General features: G+C 49.3%; 1 protein-coding gene across 9 annotated transcripts in view; it reads right to left on the bottom strand.

The window, feature by feature from the left end:
* FAM135A (family with sequence similarity 135 member A) overlaps positions 1-18,338 on the bottom strand; it is a 1,883,908-nt gene that overhangs the window by 135,063 nt on the left and 1,730,507 nt on the right. The gene's annotated exons all lie outside the window — the stretch shown is intronic.

Raw genomic sequence — 18,338 nt, 5'->3', positions numbered from 1 at the left:
CGCCACTCTACAAGATGCTGCGCCAGCCTTCCCCCAACCGACGAACCAAGGGACATGGCCTCATGACTGAGCTGAAGCGGCTGTGGCAGTGCCTGAGGGCAAAGAGGCAACTGCCTGAGTGGCTTTGGCACCTTGAGTACCCTATTTTCCACCTCTGGTACTCCTACGGTGGCTCATTTGACTTGCAGCTCCTCTTGATTTACCAAAGGATGAGTAACATCGAAAGGAACCTCCCCTCCATTATTGTCCCCTAGGAAGAAAAGGCGGAGGTTGGCGAACTGCAACACTCAACGACTTCGCTGCAGCTTTGGAGGTCTGCAACCTCTCAAGGCTCTCGTCAGCCTTGCTGCCAAAAAGATGTTCACCATCAAAGGGCATGCTGAGGAGCCGAGCTTGCACATCCGGAGCAAACCCTGACTTCCGCAACCACGCAAACTTGCGTATTACGGGGCTTGCCGCCATGGACCGGCTGACACAATCTGCCATGTCCAGACCCGTCTGAACGGACTCACACATGGCATCCTTGACATCCTGCACAATAGCAAGAAAACCATCCCGTTCGTCCCCTTCGCGAATATGTTCAGCCGCTAACGAAATACAGTTCCACAGAGTGTGACAAGGCACACACGGAGTTGGCTGCCTGTAAAGCCATACCCCCTGAAGAAAACACTTTCTTCGCCCAGCCATCAAAACGCTTGTCGTCTCTATCAGGAGGGATGGTAGGGTACGACGCCTGCTTCGCTGGGGCCGTAGCCGCCTGCACCACCAAACTCTCCGGGGTGGGGTGCGTGGTCAAGTAGCAGGGGTCGCTACTGGCTGGGCTGTATTTTCGTGGCAAAGACTTGCTCACTGCCGGGAGACTCTCCGGAGCAGTCCAAGCTGTTGCCACCCTTCTCTGCAAGGCCATATGGAATGGCCGTACCGCGTCAGTTGGTGGCCCTTGGTCGAGGATATCCGTCAGGTCATCCTGCAGAAAATCCACTGGTGGCGCCGACCACCCCAAGTATTCCGTGACCCTCGACATAAGGCGCCGGTACGAGGACTCATGGGTGGCAGGCTCAGGCCTACAGAACTCCACCTCCGGAGAGGTGTCCAGACCACCGGCGTCGTGCAATGACTGACGCAGGTCTTCAATCTGGCTATGACCAGACAAAATCTCGTCAGGTACCTCCTCAGAAACCATACCTTCCTCAGACCCTTCATCCACCTCAGAAATATAATCCAAAGGCAGGAATGAGGGCACAGAAAAAGGGACAAAGACATTTTTAGCCTTGGCCAGAGCCTTTCTAGGGGTTCCACCGTGCCACGGGGTACCTCCGACAAAGCAGCCTCGAAAGGCGTCGAGGGTGTCGATGGAATCGGCGTCGAGCGTGGCGCCGACAGCTTCAACACCATCCTCGAGGGCGGAGCCCCGAGCGTGTCCTTCGACAGCCTAGGCGCTGAAGGCGTCGACGGCTTCCTCAGAGGCGGAGCCTCGAGAGAGTCCCTCGACAACCTCGGTGCCGAAGGCGTCGATGTCTTCTTCGAAGACCTCACAGGCTCCGACGGTCTCGAGGGCGTCGAGGACCAGGACCTGGAGCGGGCATGTCTAGAGCGATCCGCCTTGTCTGATCGAGACCTCGAACGTGCTCGATGAGCGCGCCAACCACTCGAGCCCGAAGGCGTGCGAGTGGTGGCTTTAGCACGGTCACGGCTGGCATCTTTCGACAGCGCGGACGGAACGGGGCCCTGCGACTGAAAAATCGCCATCATCTCCTGACGAAATGAATCCCATTCCGCAGGAGTGGAATGCTTGATGGGACAAGCCACCCGCCGAAGGGCAGAGCCCTCGGACAAGGAAGGCGACCGATGCTGGCGCATCTGTGAGTGCCTCAAAGAGGCAGAGGAATGGTGGGACCTACTCCTGGACCGAGACCCCCCCCGGACTTACGCCGACGATGCGGAGAGGCGCCCCTCAAATCGTCAGTTGAAAGCCCAGTGGATCTCGACTTCCGGGGCTTGGCCACCTTACATACAGAAAGCTTCTTCTTACGCTCCCGCAAGGCCTTCGATGTAAGCGACTGGCAGTCTACACAGCCATCCGTGTCGTGGTCCTCACCGAGGCACCAGAGGCAGGCTTCGTGCGAATCCGTCAACGACATCTTGGACCCGCAGTCCCGACACTTCTTAAAACCTGGCCGTGGGGTGGAAGAAGACGAAGACATCAAAGAAATCTTCACAACGAACAGGTTCGAAGAACCAAAAGAACAGAACTCAGAAGAACCGAGGCGCGCCAAGATCTCTGAAGCGAACACGTTCGCGGAAAAAACGGAACTGAGGCTACGGGCGTCATGCGTCCTACTTATAACATCCGGTGACGTCGGCTCGACGGAGGCCCTCGAGGACAGCGTATCGACGTCATTGATGCAGGACACAGATGCCGAAAATTTTCCAAAGCACCACAGCTGTGGCGATTACTGTCATAGATATGGAATACGTCACAGGACCCAATCCCCTCGAAATGACAGTTCAAGACATGGTTCAAACAGCCACAGAGAACAATGTGATTTGTACATCAATGCATGGCAAGAGCTGCCTGCCCTCTCCTACCCCCATGCGGTCTGCCCTCTTTTACCCCGATAGTGGGTGTCTTTCTTCTCCTAACCACAGTGCTGTTAGCCCTTTCCTCCCACTGTGGTGCCTGCCCCCTCCTATCTGTGTGGTGTCTGCCTTGCTCCTCCTGCGGAATAACATTCCTATCATTTGCTTCCTACCTCGTGCTCGCTGCCGAATCCAGCCTTGTGCTGCCTGCCTTCTGCTGTGCCCTCCACCAGTTCTGCCCCATCTCCTAACCCATGCTGCCTGTCCTCACCTAAACTGTATTTCGTCTCTGCTCTTAAACCAAGCTACCTGCCCTGTGCTTCCTTCAATGTTGCATTCTGTGCTGCCTACCCAGTCCCACCATGAACTGCCTACTGTCTTACAATGCCTTTCCGGCAACCACTTCCACCCACTTGAAGCTTCATGGTCCCAACTACCCTGTGATCCATATCCTTCTTTATACTGTCTTTTCCTACTCTGTTCTGCATGCCTGGTTTAACTCTGTGCTGCCTGTTCCTCCCACCTTTGCTGACTATGCCGTGCTTCTTGTCCTCGTACTACCCTGTGCAGATGATCCACATCCTGCTCTGTTCACTCCGTCCATACTATTCCGAGCTGCCTGCCCCATTTTGCCCTGTACTGCCTGCCCCGAATGTACCACACTTTGCTGCCTGCCCTGGTCAACCCATGCACACAGAATAATCCCCTCTTTTATATACACACAACGCTCACTTCCTTGCACATGCCCTCTCCCTTATATCAACAAATGCAAACTCGCATGCACCATCTCTTGCATAATTCATCACATGCACTCCCTATCACATGTACGTTCTCTACCTTTTGCCTCTCATGTTTCTCTTTCCTCCCTACTGTTCCGTATTTTCAGGATGCGACCCTTGATGGAATTATTTACACCTTCATAGCAAACCACATGCATGCACCTTGCTTTCGCTCACCCTGGCTCTCTTATGCACACTCTGTCTTGGGCTATAGCTATTTGCGCACCTGCATAGACTCCCTCGATCGCAATCCTGATTGGCGCGAAGCAAACATTCTGCTCCCTTTTTTCTATTTAAAGGATTTTGTCCAAATACTTTTGTTCTCTGTACTTAAGTTTTGAAATCCTAGTTGCAAAATCAAGTAATTTTTTTTGGGTGGTGAGTGATGTGCACTGTGCATCACAGTGACTAGGCGTCTTTTTATATGTCTATTACTCTATTACTAACATTGTGGGTCTTCCAACATTCATTGCCAGGTATGTTTGACACTTCTATGGCAATAACTGGCTATTTAGTGGCTAAATACTTACTGCAGGCATGCCTATAAAAGTAAATTACACTAAACTGAAAATGCCAAAACAATTGGCTAAGCCAATACTTGTTTTTTTTGCTTCACACATTGCACGCTCACAACCCATCCTGCCTTTAAATCTGTAAAGTTGCCATGCCTAAACAAATTCAGACAGAACACACCAACACATTAACGTCTCTGCCACGTCCTCACAAACATAGTACACGGTTAAAGCTGGTTCTCTGCAGTAATAAGCAAACCAAAGTCATGACGCAGCATTCATTGTATTATTGTCCAGTTATTTATGGTCTGTTACAGGAATAAGCGAGTTGGAATTCTGTCATTTGCTTCTGAATCATGGCGACCATGGACAAATGGGCTTGTAAATCTATGTCAAGACTCGAAGTTTACACTCACAATAAACTGGACACAACCACCAGGAGGGAGAGCAAAAGGACACAAACCGGATATACTGAGGTTAAGGGTGCATACATAATAACAACTAAGGGCATTATGTACTTCCATAGTACAACTAATCGACTCAGAATACAAGACTGATATCACGTACCTCTGCAGTTCTGTCCAGTACGATCTAAAAATGTTACGTGATGTATCAAGGGAATTTGTTGCTTCTCCCCAAGGGAAGTCCCTTCCTGCGAGGCTAGGGAGGTGAGCCCACTCCGCAATACCCTCCCTAAGGGTTAAGGCAAGTGGGACCTCACCGGGAGAGACTCCCCCTTTAGGCGCAAGGACTCCCTAGAGATAGCCACCTTATCGCCTACATGATATGTTCCACCACCAAAAAAACTTCTAACAACTGGGACTAAGAACTGCAGAATAGATGCCTAAATCTTACAAACAAGAAGCATGTCACTTTAAATCCTAAGGTCCCGTACACCGTAAATAATGGATGTCGGGTGTACATAGAGGAAGAAGGTAGAGTCAGCGCAAGCTGACAAGCATATGCATCTGAATCTCGCTTGAAGCGGTAAGACGAGACCAAGAGAGATGCTGGAACGTCATACTCAAGGTGCCAGCCGAGCACGAGAAATCCAGAGATGGGAACCAGAGAGAGAGTAGAGAGATGCTTGGATGTCAAAACCATGACGCCAACCGAGCTAGAGAAAGCAGCGGGACAGGATCCCAACATAGATGCTGGTGGACAGGCGTTCCCCGTAAAGTCGCCCACACTGCTGAGCAGCAACGGACACAGGGTGTTTGATGCATTGTCAACGGACAGGGAAATCACCAAGAGGAAAGAAAAACAAAGGAGAGGCCAAACGCTGAAGTACAGGCTACAACGTACTGAGACCGGAGAATCGGCCACAACGAGACAAGGCTCCTGGAAACGTTCCTGTGATGCTGGAAATGCATCGGAGGGACAGGGTCTCCGTATCCTTGTCCTTTACTGCTTTTTATCGTGTATTCTGTCGTGTTTTCCGCACAGGAGTTCATGTGGGACTCCTGGCGGTGCAGCTCTCTCTCTTTCGGTTTGGTGAACGGACCCGTGGGATACCCTTATGGCACCCATGGGTGGGGTACAACCCTGTGCCCCTATTGTATGTTGTTGGGCACCTGTGGGTGGCCCGCAGAGCAGGGTATGGGCAGGTGGCAGCTCCATGGTGAAATTGACAGGTGCGCGGAGTATCCTCCATTTTGGGATACCCCGGCCCTGCCATTGGGATCCGTTGATTCCTGATGGAAAACAAGATGGCCCCTGTGGCCTCTTGCTTTCTATTCCCCATTACCTTGTTTTCCCAAAGTCCTGGGAAGCCCCGACTCTGTCCCTTCCCCCCGACTGGCTGTTGGGTGGAAGTGCCATATATGGTGTTGTTGTGAAGGCCCGGCCAGACTGGCTGGAGCCTTCCCGGTGATGTATGTTGTGGGTACCTCCTGTGGGTGGGACCTGGGTGAATAGAGTGTGTGACGAATATGCATTCTGTGTTGTGGGTGTCTAGTATCTGGTGGTTGACACAATGACTGAGACAACCCTGCCCGAAACCGGTATGAATGCAGCTTGGGAGTGTTGAATGGCTCGGTACTTGTCCCAATACACATAACTTGTTGTGAGTGTCTGGAGAGAAGTGAATGGCCTGTATACCTCGTGTGCCTGATTGGCTGCATGCCTGCATGAATGCCCGTAGTCGTGATTGGATGCTTCAGTGTGACCCAGCGGAATGAATGGGAGATCAACAGTATATCTGGGGACCTCTCACTGCTAGGAATCGTGTTCAGAAGCTGAAGTCCACTACAACGAGTAACTGGAGTAACTGACGCTTGACCTTGAAGCCCTGCTGGACGAGAAGAATTGCTGTTGCTCTCCTTCGCAATCTGAAAGCTGCTGTGCCTCAAGAACCGACCCAGAGAGGACCTGGTAAGGCGCCCTCTTCCCAAGCTCTGAGGGACCATCGTGCACAGCCGATCTTTGCCTAAGCTCCCTGGTAGACAGACCTTCGACAGGCTGCCGACCCGATACGGGGACTGCTGCGGAACTCCAAGGAGAAGCACTTGGACTGTTGTCCGCCACTGTCGACGACCGCCGTCGCCGACCGGAGCCGCCGTGCTCCCGTTTGCCTAAGAACTTCCATTGATCATTGGATGCTCTCGTCTGCATCGTCACCCGCTTGTCTCCCGCTGGAGAAGGCCCGACCGTCGACGTGCCAAGGAGCATCCACCGGTAGGGTTTCCCGCCACCTAAAGACCACAGAGACGCCGACGACTCGACGCCCTTGCTGGGCCACAGTTCTTCATCTCTTTGCGGTCCAGAACTATCGTCACCGAGGTGCCCCGCACGCCTCCTCCTTGCAGGACGCCAACGCTCTGTCGTCGACGAGCACCGCTAGGAGCGAAGCTGTCACTTCCCTGCCGTAGTTCACCCTGTTCACCGTCGGACGTTCGATGACCCGTAACTCCCGCCTTAAAGGGAGGGCACTCAAGAAGGGCCGTTGATTCCCCGACACCAAACGCCCAGTTCCCCGACACCTCTCGACGATCCGTGGCTCCCGCCTGAAAGGGAGGCACTCAAGAAGGATCGGTCGACGCATCGTCGGAGAACTCTACTCCACCAGGTACATTGGGGGGGGTAAAACCTTAATAGGAAGAAGTGAGACTATTGAACATATGGACTGGGCTTGTGCGATATATATCTTATTTTACAGGTTGCCCAGGTGGGGGGATCTCCACACAGAACTGTGTCTAGGTACTGGGGCCAGCATTCTGCCTATTGTGTCAACCATCTTACGTTCCTACCTATCTCTATTGCTGGTTTCCTTGTTATAAATCTGTGTGACATTTTAACCGTACAGTTGATGCACTTTAATGAGATTCGATAACATTAGTGGTACCACTTTAGAATTGTATATATTTATCATTATTGACTTCCGAGTACAAAGTGTTATTGTGATCGTGTACATACCTTTGAATATTAATTATATAAAGACTGTTTTCAGTAATACAGTGTGTGGACATTCCTTTGTGGCGGTTCGGGGACTACACTGTACTTAAGAACCAGCCAGCATCACCTCCTGAGAAGCTAGGCCTTGATTGCTCGTCCATTGCTACCACAATAGAGAATCTTGGCTGGGGTCCTCTGTGCCTCTCCTCTACCATATAGAGAGCGGAAGTACAGACACCCCCTACCAGTCTTTACAGTTCCCCCATAGAACAGATGGTAACACGGGTAACTTATTTAATGGGTTGCCAAGAAACAAGCCGTATGCCATGCAAATAACTTGTCTTAGTAGAAACCTTGGCATAAAAGTCCCCTTTAAGGAAAATACTTTAAACTATGGGGTGAACAGAAGAAATAATAATTTAAGAGAAAAGAATAACACCTAGAGAAGCCAATTGTGGATAACCATACCCAGGGAAACCTGGAGACAGCTAAACCAAGATATACAAAAAGAAGAGAAAATAAATAGAAATAATTACGGTGAACCTGAATTTAGAGAAATTAGACAAGTGAAGTTAAACAAGAGATCAACATACCAAAGTAATACAAATCTTTGTTGGCCAGGAGAAAATGGCTATTCTGACATAAGAACCAAAAAAAGAGGATCACAGAAAGTCACACTTACCAAAGAGTTACCGAGACTGATGCAAGACATCCAAAGAGACTTTGTGAGGAATTCTTACTACTGAGAGAACTATATAGACTGGTACTAGCAGTACCCTAAGGAGAAGGAAGTCATTTTCCACTTAGAAGTTAAATTATATAGTGGTAGGGTCAGTTAGGCTAGTTTTTGACAGCAGACCTTTTCCTTTTGGACTTTCATGACAGACTGACAAGCACATTAGTTAGTAAATTAGGAAGGGCCCACTCATAGCCATAGGGAAAGTTAGGCCTTCTATCTTCTTTTGGATAAATAAAAATACATCATGACATCTAAGAGTCTGTGTCCTCTTTCTGACTCGCCACAAGTAGTACTGAAGAAACGTTTCAGCAACTTGAAATGAACGTCTCATTCTGTGAGACTGAGTTATTCAGAGACAAACAAAAACACCAGCGAACACAAAGTGAGAGAGGATTGGAAGGCCCCACATGTGGCACGCCAACTGCAGAAATATTGGCACCTTTGCAGGCAATGTCCATCAGCATATGTTCAAAGTTTGTGTTTCTGAATTCATGTTAACATATCCAATTTTATTTCAAGCTCCCCAAGCAAAGGAGTCTGAGATCTTATTTTTGTTCATCTAAAAACCAGTGACAAACTTGAAGGAATGATGTAGGTCGGGAACCAAAGCGCCAAGTTTTAATTTGTAAAGGAAATACTGGTAAGTGTCACATGTTCTTGACTCCAGTTGTCAGAGTGATCACAACATTAATCCCGCACAATGTCTTTTGGGACTAAATATATATTTATTTCTTTATTTGTGTATTGTTTTACAATTAAACCGTTCACAAATATTTAAATATAAAATGTATTTGGATACATTACACATCTCAATACAAACCATACTCGCATACAAAATCATTCACTTTTATACTTATGAGCTATACTTTGTTTAGTCCTAGCCCGGTTATAATTATTTAAGTTTTTGTTTGGAAATATTTAATTGACAAATCGTACAACAGCTAGAGAAAATAAAATTCTATTATGTGAGATTATTCTATCCCAAATGGAATCAGTTATGATTGTCGCTGGGGAAAGCACAATAATATAATTGCCTCACATAGAAACTGTTAGAGATGAATAGGTGGCCCAATGTGTCTATATTTCAATCGATTTAACAGTACCTACAGACACATGTGTCCTGCTTCCACCCCTTTGACCAACCACTTCCAGCATTGGACAAAGATTATATCTAATTTTCATAAACATATTTTGGAAGCACTCTACTTTTACAATTGTTTGATATAGTTTGTATTTTGTAATTATACTGCAAGTATTTATCTGGTATACCGTAATTTCATCGCCGCACTTTTCATCGCAGGGTTTTTTGCGGCGATTTTTTTTTCGTTAAAAAAAAAAAAAAAAAAAAAAAAAAAAAAATCACATTTTTTGGGTGGGTACATTTTTTAAAAAATGGGTTTGGGTGTTCGGGATGTAAAAAAAAAGAAAAAAAAAGAAGGGGGTTTAGGGGGGGTTACACCCCCCCAAAAAAAAAAAGTAGATGTTTTTTTCTAAAAAAAAAAAATCGCGGCAAAAAACCCTGCAATGAAAAGTGCAGCGATGAAATTGCGTAGAACCATTTATCCAGCCCCACTCCAAGTGAAGTGTTTTGGTTTTTGAAAAATTATCTAAGAAAAAAGTTACACCCACCCACAAATCCTCCAAAATACTTAGACTATTTACACCCACATTTTGATAAAAGCTTTGAATTGTTGTTCATTAAGTTGCAATGTAGATCTTCATATCAAGTATTCTTAGTCTGCACAGTAATTTTGAGTACATCAAAAATACTTGCCATTTTACATAGGTTGTCAACGGGACTCCTCCAAACTCATACTGAATAACCGGTAGCCCGTGGGGAAGGTAAACAACTCTCCTCCAGATGATTCCCTCAATTATGTTAAAGAAAGGCCAGTGTGTTTAGAATTAATTGCAAACCATATGGTAAACTAGGAACTATTTTCTGTAGTTTAATCAGAGGTATATACAAGAATCTATCATACTTCTTTATGTATCTTTTTCATTTGTGCAATGAGAGAAAGAATTTTCAATCTTGAGCTTCTCTTCTACTGCTGTTATGTTTGGTCACTTGTATTTTGTGAACCTTAGATACAATATGTTTTCCGATGTTTCAAGAGATCCGCCATCCAAATACCAACTAAACCTTGGCAATATGTTTCATTGTGAAAGACATTATTCCCGACTTTACAAGGTTGGCCATCAAGTCAGGTCTAGACATAATGTGGCCAATGATCACTCTAATCCAAATCAGCCTAGTATCAAAGACAATCAAATCATCTGCGTAAGTTGCTTTTCCCTGCTCATGTGACCCATGGCCTGGTTGAGTGACATCTAATTGATTTCTTTTACTCTTTGTAAATATGACTATTTATAAACTCTGAGCAATTGCCATCTGACAAGGGTAAAACGCCTGGATATTTAGATTTTTAGAACTAGTTACTCAATTTAGTGACTACAGTACTCCTAGTCCATAGTCCTCTTTCCTCCATACTGATGGGAGTCCGTCCCATGCGGTTGGGACCGGAACCTTTTGCGTTGCAAAAAAAACCCAACTTCCCTTTTAAATGTGTTGCACGTACGGTTGTACCTGGGTGTGCCTACCAACACTGACGATTTCTCCTGGCCCAGCCTATATGACCCTGACCATTCATCGGATAATGCTAGCTAACTGATTTACAGTGGACGCACGGAGGGCTGTATGCAGGAAAGGGGGCTATGGAGTAGGAGTACAGTAGACACTATGTTAAGTAACTGTTTCGAGGGGATTGGGTCCTCCGACGTATTCCATATCTATGACAATAATCACCACAGTTGTGCTGCTTCGGAAAATCTTCGGCATCGATACGCCACCCTCGAGGACCTCCTCCGACGGCCGACGTCACTGGATGTTATAAGTAGGATGCACGACGCCCGTAGCCTCAGTTCCGTTTTTTCCGCGAGCGTGTTCGCTTCGGAGATCTCGGCGGGCCTCAACTCTTTGGAGTTCCTGTTCTTTCTCGGTTCTTCGAACCTGTTTCGTATTGTGAAGTCTTTCTTCGTGAAGATGTCTACCTCGTCTTCCACACCGCGTCCGTGCTTTAAGAAGTGCAGTGATTGTGGGTCCAAGATGTCGGTTACAGACTCGCACAACGCCTGCCTCTGGTGCCTCAGGGAGGCCCATGACATGGATGACTGTGTCGACTGCCAGTTGCTCACGTCTAAAGCCTTGCGGGAGCGCAAGAAGAAGTTATCGGTAGGTAAGGTGTCTAAGCCACGGAAGTCGAAGTCTGCGGGGCTTTCGACGGACGATTCGAGAGGCGACTCTCTGCGTCGTCGTCGGAAGTCCAGTGGGTCTCGGTCCCGGAGTCGGTCCCGCCACTCCTCTGCCTCTTCGAGGCACTCCCGGAAGCGCCGTCATCGGTCGCCTTCACCGTCCTCTTCCGAGGACACCGCCCGTCGGCGGGTCGCTTACCCCACCAAGCATGCAACGCCAGAGGAATGGGCTTCCTTCGGGAAGAAAATGTTGGCGATTCTCGAATTGAAGGGCACTGGTTCGTCGTCCTCGCCTCCGAGTGGGGTTGGCCGTGATCGGTCGAGAGACACCACTCGCTCGCCTTCGGGCTCGGGTGGTCGTCCCGATTCGCGGGAGAGGTCCCGCTGGGACAAGGGGAATCGTTCTTGGCATGCCTGTTCCAGGTCCCGGTCCTGTGGTGTCTTCAAGGAAGACGCCGGTGGCGCTGAGGTCGTCGACGGACTCTTTCGAGGCCCCGACAGCAATGGAGGGGAGGTTCCTTTCGTTATTACTCGTCCTTTGGTAAAGCGAGAGGAGCTGCCAGTCAAAGGGGCCACCGTAGGAGTGCCAGAGGTGGAAAACAAGGTACTCGAGGTGCCAAGGCCGCTCGGGCTGTTGCCTCTTTGCCCTCAGGCAACGCCACAGCTGCTTCAGCTCAGTCATGAGGCCATGTCCCATGGTTCACCGGTTGGGGGAAGGCTGACGCAGCATCTTGCAGAGTGGCGCGCCATTACTTCAGATGTGTGGGTTCTGGAGATTATAACCCACGGCTACTGTCTTCCTTTCCGGCAGAGGCCTCAAGACAATCCACCGGGGAATCTCTCTTTGAAGAGTCTGGATCCGTTCCTTGCGCAGGAAATTCAATCCCTGCTGGAGTAAGGCGCCATAGAACTGGTGCCTGTAGTGGAGAGGAACAAGGGATGGTATTTCCCTTATTTTTTGATTTCCAAGAAAGACGGGGGATTGAGACCCATCATGGACTTGCGCGGTTTGAACAAACTCTCTCAGGAAGGACAAGTTCAAGATGGTTACTCTCTCTCAAGTCCTCCAGGTCCTTCAACTTCAGGACTGGTTGGTGTCTCTCGACCTCAAGGACACTTATTTGGATGTGCCGATACATCCAAAGCACAAGAAGTACCTGAGGTTCGCGGTTGGCGACTCGCATTTTCAGTTTCGGGTCCTGCCGTTCGGATTGACCTCCGCCCCGAGGGTCTTCACCAAGCTCATGGTAGTGGTGGCAGCGCACCTCAGGAAAGGGGGGATTCACGTCTACCCCAACCTGAACGATTGGGTGATCAGGGCGCGTTCTCCCGAGCAAGTCCTAGATCATCTGTCAGTCACCTGCCACTCCCTCCACAAGCTGGGTTTCTCCCTCAACTTAAAGAAGTCCCATCTGACACCAACTCAGAGGCTCCAGTACATCGGAGTAGTGCTCGACACGTCCCTGGGGAAATGTTTTCCTCCCCAGGTGAGGGCTCATCACATTCAGCAGATGGTGCACAAGTTTCAGCTTGCCCAGAGTCTCCCAGCATTCGAGTTCTTGAGATTGCTCAGCCTCATGGCATCCTGCATTCTTCTGGTGCCATAGGCCAGGTTGCGGATGAGATCTCTGCAATAGGCACTCAAGCTCCAGTGGTCTCAGTCCTCCGGCAGGATGTCGGACCCTGTTCAGGTGCCGTCCTCGTTCGCCCAGGACCTTCTGTGGTGGGCCGTCGAAGACAATCTGATGAAGGGGGCTCCATTTTGGCTACCCTGGCCGGAGGTGACGATCGTGACGGACGCATCCCTCACGGGATGGGGAGCTCATGCCAACGAGTTGACAGTCAGCGGTCGTTGGTCTCCGTCGGAGTCCAGACTCCATATCAATCTGTTGGAGCGGAGGGCCGTCAGGCTAGCCCTGAAGGCTTTTCTGCCGACTGTGCGAGGGAAGAATGTCCTGATCCTGACGGACAACACAGTGGCCATGCACTACCTCAACAAAAAGGGGGGGGCAGGGTCACTTCCTCTGTGCAGGGAGGCGATGCAGCTCTGGTTCTGGGCAATCCAGCAGGAAGTTTAGATCTCGGCAGTTCATCTGGTGGGGACGAAAACGAGACGGACGCACGCTCTGAGTAGGCAGAGCGCGATCTCTCACGAGTGGGAGTTGGCTCAGGAGATTCTCCTGGAGATCTTCGCCATGTGGGGGACCCCTCAAGTGGATCTCTTCGTCTCCAGTGTCAACCGGAAGTGCGAGAGGTTCTGCTCACGGGTATTTCCTCCAAAAGGAGCCTTAGAAGATGCGTTCGTGGTGGAGTGGTCATTCCCACTGCTGTATGCGTTTCCTCCAGTCCCCCTCCTCCCGCAAGTACTGCAGAGGTTCCGGAGGTTCGGTTCCCGGATGATCCTCATTGCTCCGGCGTGGGCCCGGAGGACGTGGTACCCGGACCTTCCCGACTTGTCCATCTGCCCTCCACGTCGTCTTCCCTACCGAGACGATCTGCTCTCACGGGAGGGGGGTCAGGTTCTCCTTCCAGAGGTCAGATCCCTCAACCTTCACGCTTGGTTTCTGAAAGGTTGAGGTATATGGATTGGGACCTCCTTGAAGACGTGATGGAGGTGTTGCTCTCGGCCAGACGGCCAGCAACAAAGTCCCTGTACCGTTGGCGCAAGTTCTGCGACTGGTGCATGGTTAAGAATGTGGATCCTTTTGCATGTGACATTCCCATGGTTCTGTATTTTTTGCTTTCTTTGGCCCACAGAAGCCTGCAAGTGGGTACCGTTAAAGGTTACCTGGCAGCGCTGTCCATATTTAAGCGCTCGTCTGAAGAGTGTTCCTATTTTCAAATTCCTTTAATTTCTCAGTTTCTGAAAGGGCTCACTAATGTGTTCCCTCCTTCACCTTTCCTGGTGCCCGGTTGGGATTTGAACCTTGTTCTCAAGTTTTTGATGGGTGCTCCGTTCTTTGCATTCGTGCCCTTTGAGACTGTTAACTCTTAAAACTGTATTTTTGGTTGCGGTCACTTCCGCTCGCAGAGTGAGTGAGTTACAGGCACTTTCAGTTAAGCCACCCTTCATTGTGTTTCATAAGGACAGGGTTGTCCTTAGAGTTCGTCCTTCCTTTCTTCCGAAGGTGGTGTCGGAATTTCATTTAAGCCAGAAGGTTGTTCTTCCAGCGTTTTATCCTCCTCCACATCCTGGTAAGGAAGAGGAGAGGCTCCATAGGCTTGATCCTAGGAGAGCGTTAAGCTTTTATATTTCACGCATGTCCCGGGTCAGAGTGGACGATCAGCTCTTCATTGGTTACGCTGGAAAGCATTTGGGACAAGCTGTGACGAAACAGACTTTGTCTCGCTGGATTATTTTGGCTATCTCCGAGTGTTACCACTTGGCGGGTAAGGACCCACCGGTCGGCTTACGGGCCCATTCTACCAGGGGTATGGCTGCCTCTACTGCCCTACAGAGGGGGGTTCCTATTCGTAACATCTGTGATGCAGTCACCTGGGCTTCGGTACATACTTTTGTACGTCACTACTCCCTCGATTCCATCCATGGGCAGGATTTGGCCTTTGGCAAGGCGGTCCTTTATCCCGCAATTTGATTGGGCATTCTAAATTTCTGTTTTCTAAATTCTTTTCCCACCCCCTTGCATTGGTACTGCTTTGGGAGTCTGTCATAGATATGGAATACGTCGGAGGACCCAATCCCCTCGAAGAACAAGTTACTCTCTTACCTGGTAACATTCTTTCGATAGGATGGTCTGACGACGTATTCCATATCGCTACCTCCCTACCTTCCCCGCTACAGAATTTCTTATTCGATTGCAGCTTACGTTTCCGCAAGGCTTTGTGTGTCAGACTGGCAGAAGACTGGTGCCACACGTTCTGGGGGAAAAAACTACAACTGGGGCTACGGGCGTCGTGCGTCCTACTTAGAACATCCAGTGATGTCAGCCGTCGGAGGAGGTTCTCGAGGGCGGCGTATCGACGTCATCGACGCAGGAGCCGAAGATTTTCCAAAGCAGCACAGCTGTGGCGATTACTGTCATGGATATGGAATACGTCGTCGGACCATCCCATCTGAAGAACGTTACCAGGTAAGAGAGTATCTTGTTCTTCTAAGTCTTAGATCCCCTTCCCTCCATACTGATGGGAGATTTCACAACAAGAAATTCCTTTGGGGAAGGGGCAATCCCTACTAGGTAGTGAAGAGGTTGCATAGGACAGCCTGATGAAAGTGGGTGTCAGCCCTAAAGCTGGTGTCCAGGCAATAACGCGTACACAAAAGGCAAATGGTGAAGACCGTGTGGCAGCCCTGCTAATATCATCCCAAGGAACATTGTGCTGAAAAGTGATAGCCGTGGCTTTGACGCTGATGTCTTGAGTATGAAGGTCCTTAGGAGGCTCACGCTTCTGCACGAATAGCGGATGCCGGAGGCTAGCCACCTGGTGATAGCTGCCAGTAAGATGGTGAGCGCCAAAAGGTAATGGAAAAAGGGTATCTGATTTCCTAAACTGTTTAGTTCAATTCATATAAAACTTAAGAATCTCCTGACAGTGAGAGCAATGTCAACCGGAGATTTGGAAAAAAGGTGGGTAATACAAAAATATGGAACAAGGACACCACCTTGGTGAAAAGGCCAGGTAAGAGCATACAACTACCCTGTCCTTAATGTAAATAGTTGAATCATCAAACGTGCCACCCTCAATAACAAACTTCAATTCTGTGTAGGCCAAAGGTATGAGGGGTTTAGGCGTCAATGATGAAAGGACGATGTTCATACCCAAGCTGGATGAGATCCTCCAGGTGTCTGCACAAAACCAGGTTTGAGGTGGAAAAAGACGCAAACTGGGCGGTGCAATATGCCAAGATAGCCGACTGATAAGATCAACATGAGGGAACTGAGGTCCCAGAGGCTGCAAAACAGGAGATAAAAGGAGAAGGTCTCATTCAGAGGCAAGCCAAGGGATTGACATGCTTATCCAAAGCCCAGTAACAGAACATGGTGCACTTGCCTCTCTACTGGGCCCAGGTAATTGCTTTGCTGGCTGCCTGGATTATGTCCATATTTTCTGCTGATATCCTGACAAGGCCTATGGTGAGCTGCCTCGGAACCATGTTGCTAAGCTGAGCAATTGAGGAGAGGTTGAAGGACCCTGCCCAGCTGTTGATGGAGAAATTCCTATGCCACTGGAAAGGCATCAACCTTCTCTCTGGGCTTCTGCCAGGAGGGAGACCCAAGGGGTGCGATGTTGTTTTCCCCTGCTCCTTCAGATCAGATAACACATGATGGTCAAACGGTCGGTTTGGATGTGAAGTCTCTTCCCTCCAAGTACTGGCAGAGGAGCTCTCGGGGCATTGAAAATCACATGAAGTTTGAGGATGTTGATTGTGAGGGTGTAGATGTAGGAGACCGACACACAGGCAGCATGCTTTTGGCTATAGACTTTTATTAATGAGGAAATCAAAGAGAAAGCCCTGTTTGACCCTAGTTCTAAGAGGGGTTTCCCTGCATCAACCAATACTAATTAGCACCCTGGCGGGGGGAGCCAGCCAGCCAATAAGCGGCTAGAAATGTGGGCTTGAACCTCAGATGAAAGCCCGCATTCCATCCCACCTGACAGCCGGCTACCCCCATTTCCATCTCCCCCCCACCCTCCGTCCCATTGTTTTTTTGTGTCCCTCCCACACCCCACTCACCTTATTTCTGGGGAAGAGGAACTCCCTGCCGCTCCTTCCTCTCCACTGCTGCAGCCCGCCATGGAAAGTGAAGAGGGGCTCTGTGTGGAGCCCTGCTTCCCTTTCCATGGTGGCCATCTTGGAAAATTATTTTCCTTCATTTAACGGGACGCTACGTGTGTCCTGTTGAACGAAGAAAAATCCTTTTTTTTTAGCTCCCTGGGTGCTAATGGCCTTAAGCCCCTGTTCTAATGGCTGGAAGGAGGGGTAACAGCCCAGAGCCCTTGTTAATGGCCCTCGCTTTGCTCAGTCCGTTAACTTGGGCTGCCGGGCGTTACTCCCCGTTTCAGCTCTTGGAACGGGGGCTTAACACCACATTGATCTGTCAGGATGTCTGTCTTAAGCAAAAGAGTTCACCGTCCTGTGTTCAAAACCTAATTCCGACCCTTACACTAGAAACTTAACTAAGAGAAAGAGATGGTCTTCTTGGTCCAGAAGAATGGCTCCCTTCTTCTGGACAACAGCCAAAGTTCAATTCCATCGGATGCAGAAACAAAAAGTTGCAAAAAGGATTCTTTAGGTTGGGTTTTCCAGCAAGGAATGCTGAACAAAAATTCTCGTTATCTCCACAGTGTTAGGCGGATAAGTCCTTCCACCCTTTCCCTTTCTCAAGTTTTCTCAATACCAGGACAAGTGCCTTTCTTCTCCTGGCCTCTTTTCCGATGCTCACTGTGAAAAGAGAATGACCCCCCTTCTCTTGGCTCTTTGAACACTGTTCAACAACACCAGAGGGTATAGCTCTATTCCCCTGCTTTCTCTCCAGCTCCTCGCCGTGCCAAGAGAATGACCCCCTTCCCCTGGCCCTTTAAACAATGTTCAACACCACCAAAGGGTATTTCCTTCCTGCCCTGGTTTAATTCCTGCTCTTCTGTGTTCACCAAAGTCACAGCCCACCTGGTTCATTATCCTGCCAGGTACTGGCATTGTAGAGGTGATCACAGAGGCAGTGTATTACTATGTGTGGGTCCCAGACCCTTCTTGGCTCTTCTCGTTTCTTAGGACTTATACCTGGTTCACTGCCCTGCCAGGTATTCCATTTGCTGGGTCCCAGACCCTCTTGCCATTGCTTTCTTTTGTCTCTCCTGTTGTCTAGGCGGTCCTGGTTTCACAATCTGCCAGAGACTGCCTCTCTCTGTTGGGTCCCAGACCATTTTGTGTGGATTTTTTCTCTTGTGTTCCAGACCCCTTTGTATGGTTTTCTTTCTCTTGGGTCCAGACCCCTTTTTGTATGGACTTCCTACTTTATCTCATAGTCTAGGTAGCCCTGGTGTCCCAGTCAGCCAGGGACTGCCATGAAAATTACAACTCTGGATGTCACTTCTTACTGGGTGTGGGTCCCAGACTCGTGT

Source organism: Ambystoma mexicanum, chromosome 4p (assembly GCF_040938575.1).
Source record: "Ambystoma mexicanum isolate Mex_15411 chromosome 4p, UKY_AmexF1_1, whole genome shotgun sequence".
Taxonomy (NCBI): domain Eukaryota; kingdom Metazoa; phylum Chordata; class Amphibia; order Caudata; family Ambystomatidae; genus Ambystoma; species Ambystoma mexicanum.
Note: the sequence above shows the minus strand (reverse complement) of the source record. Positions and strands in the feature narration are given on the sequence as shown.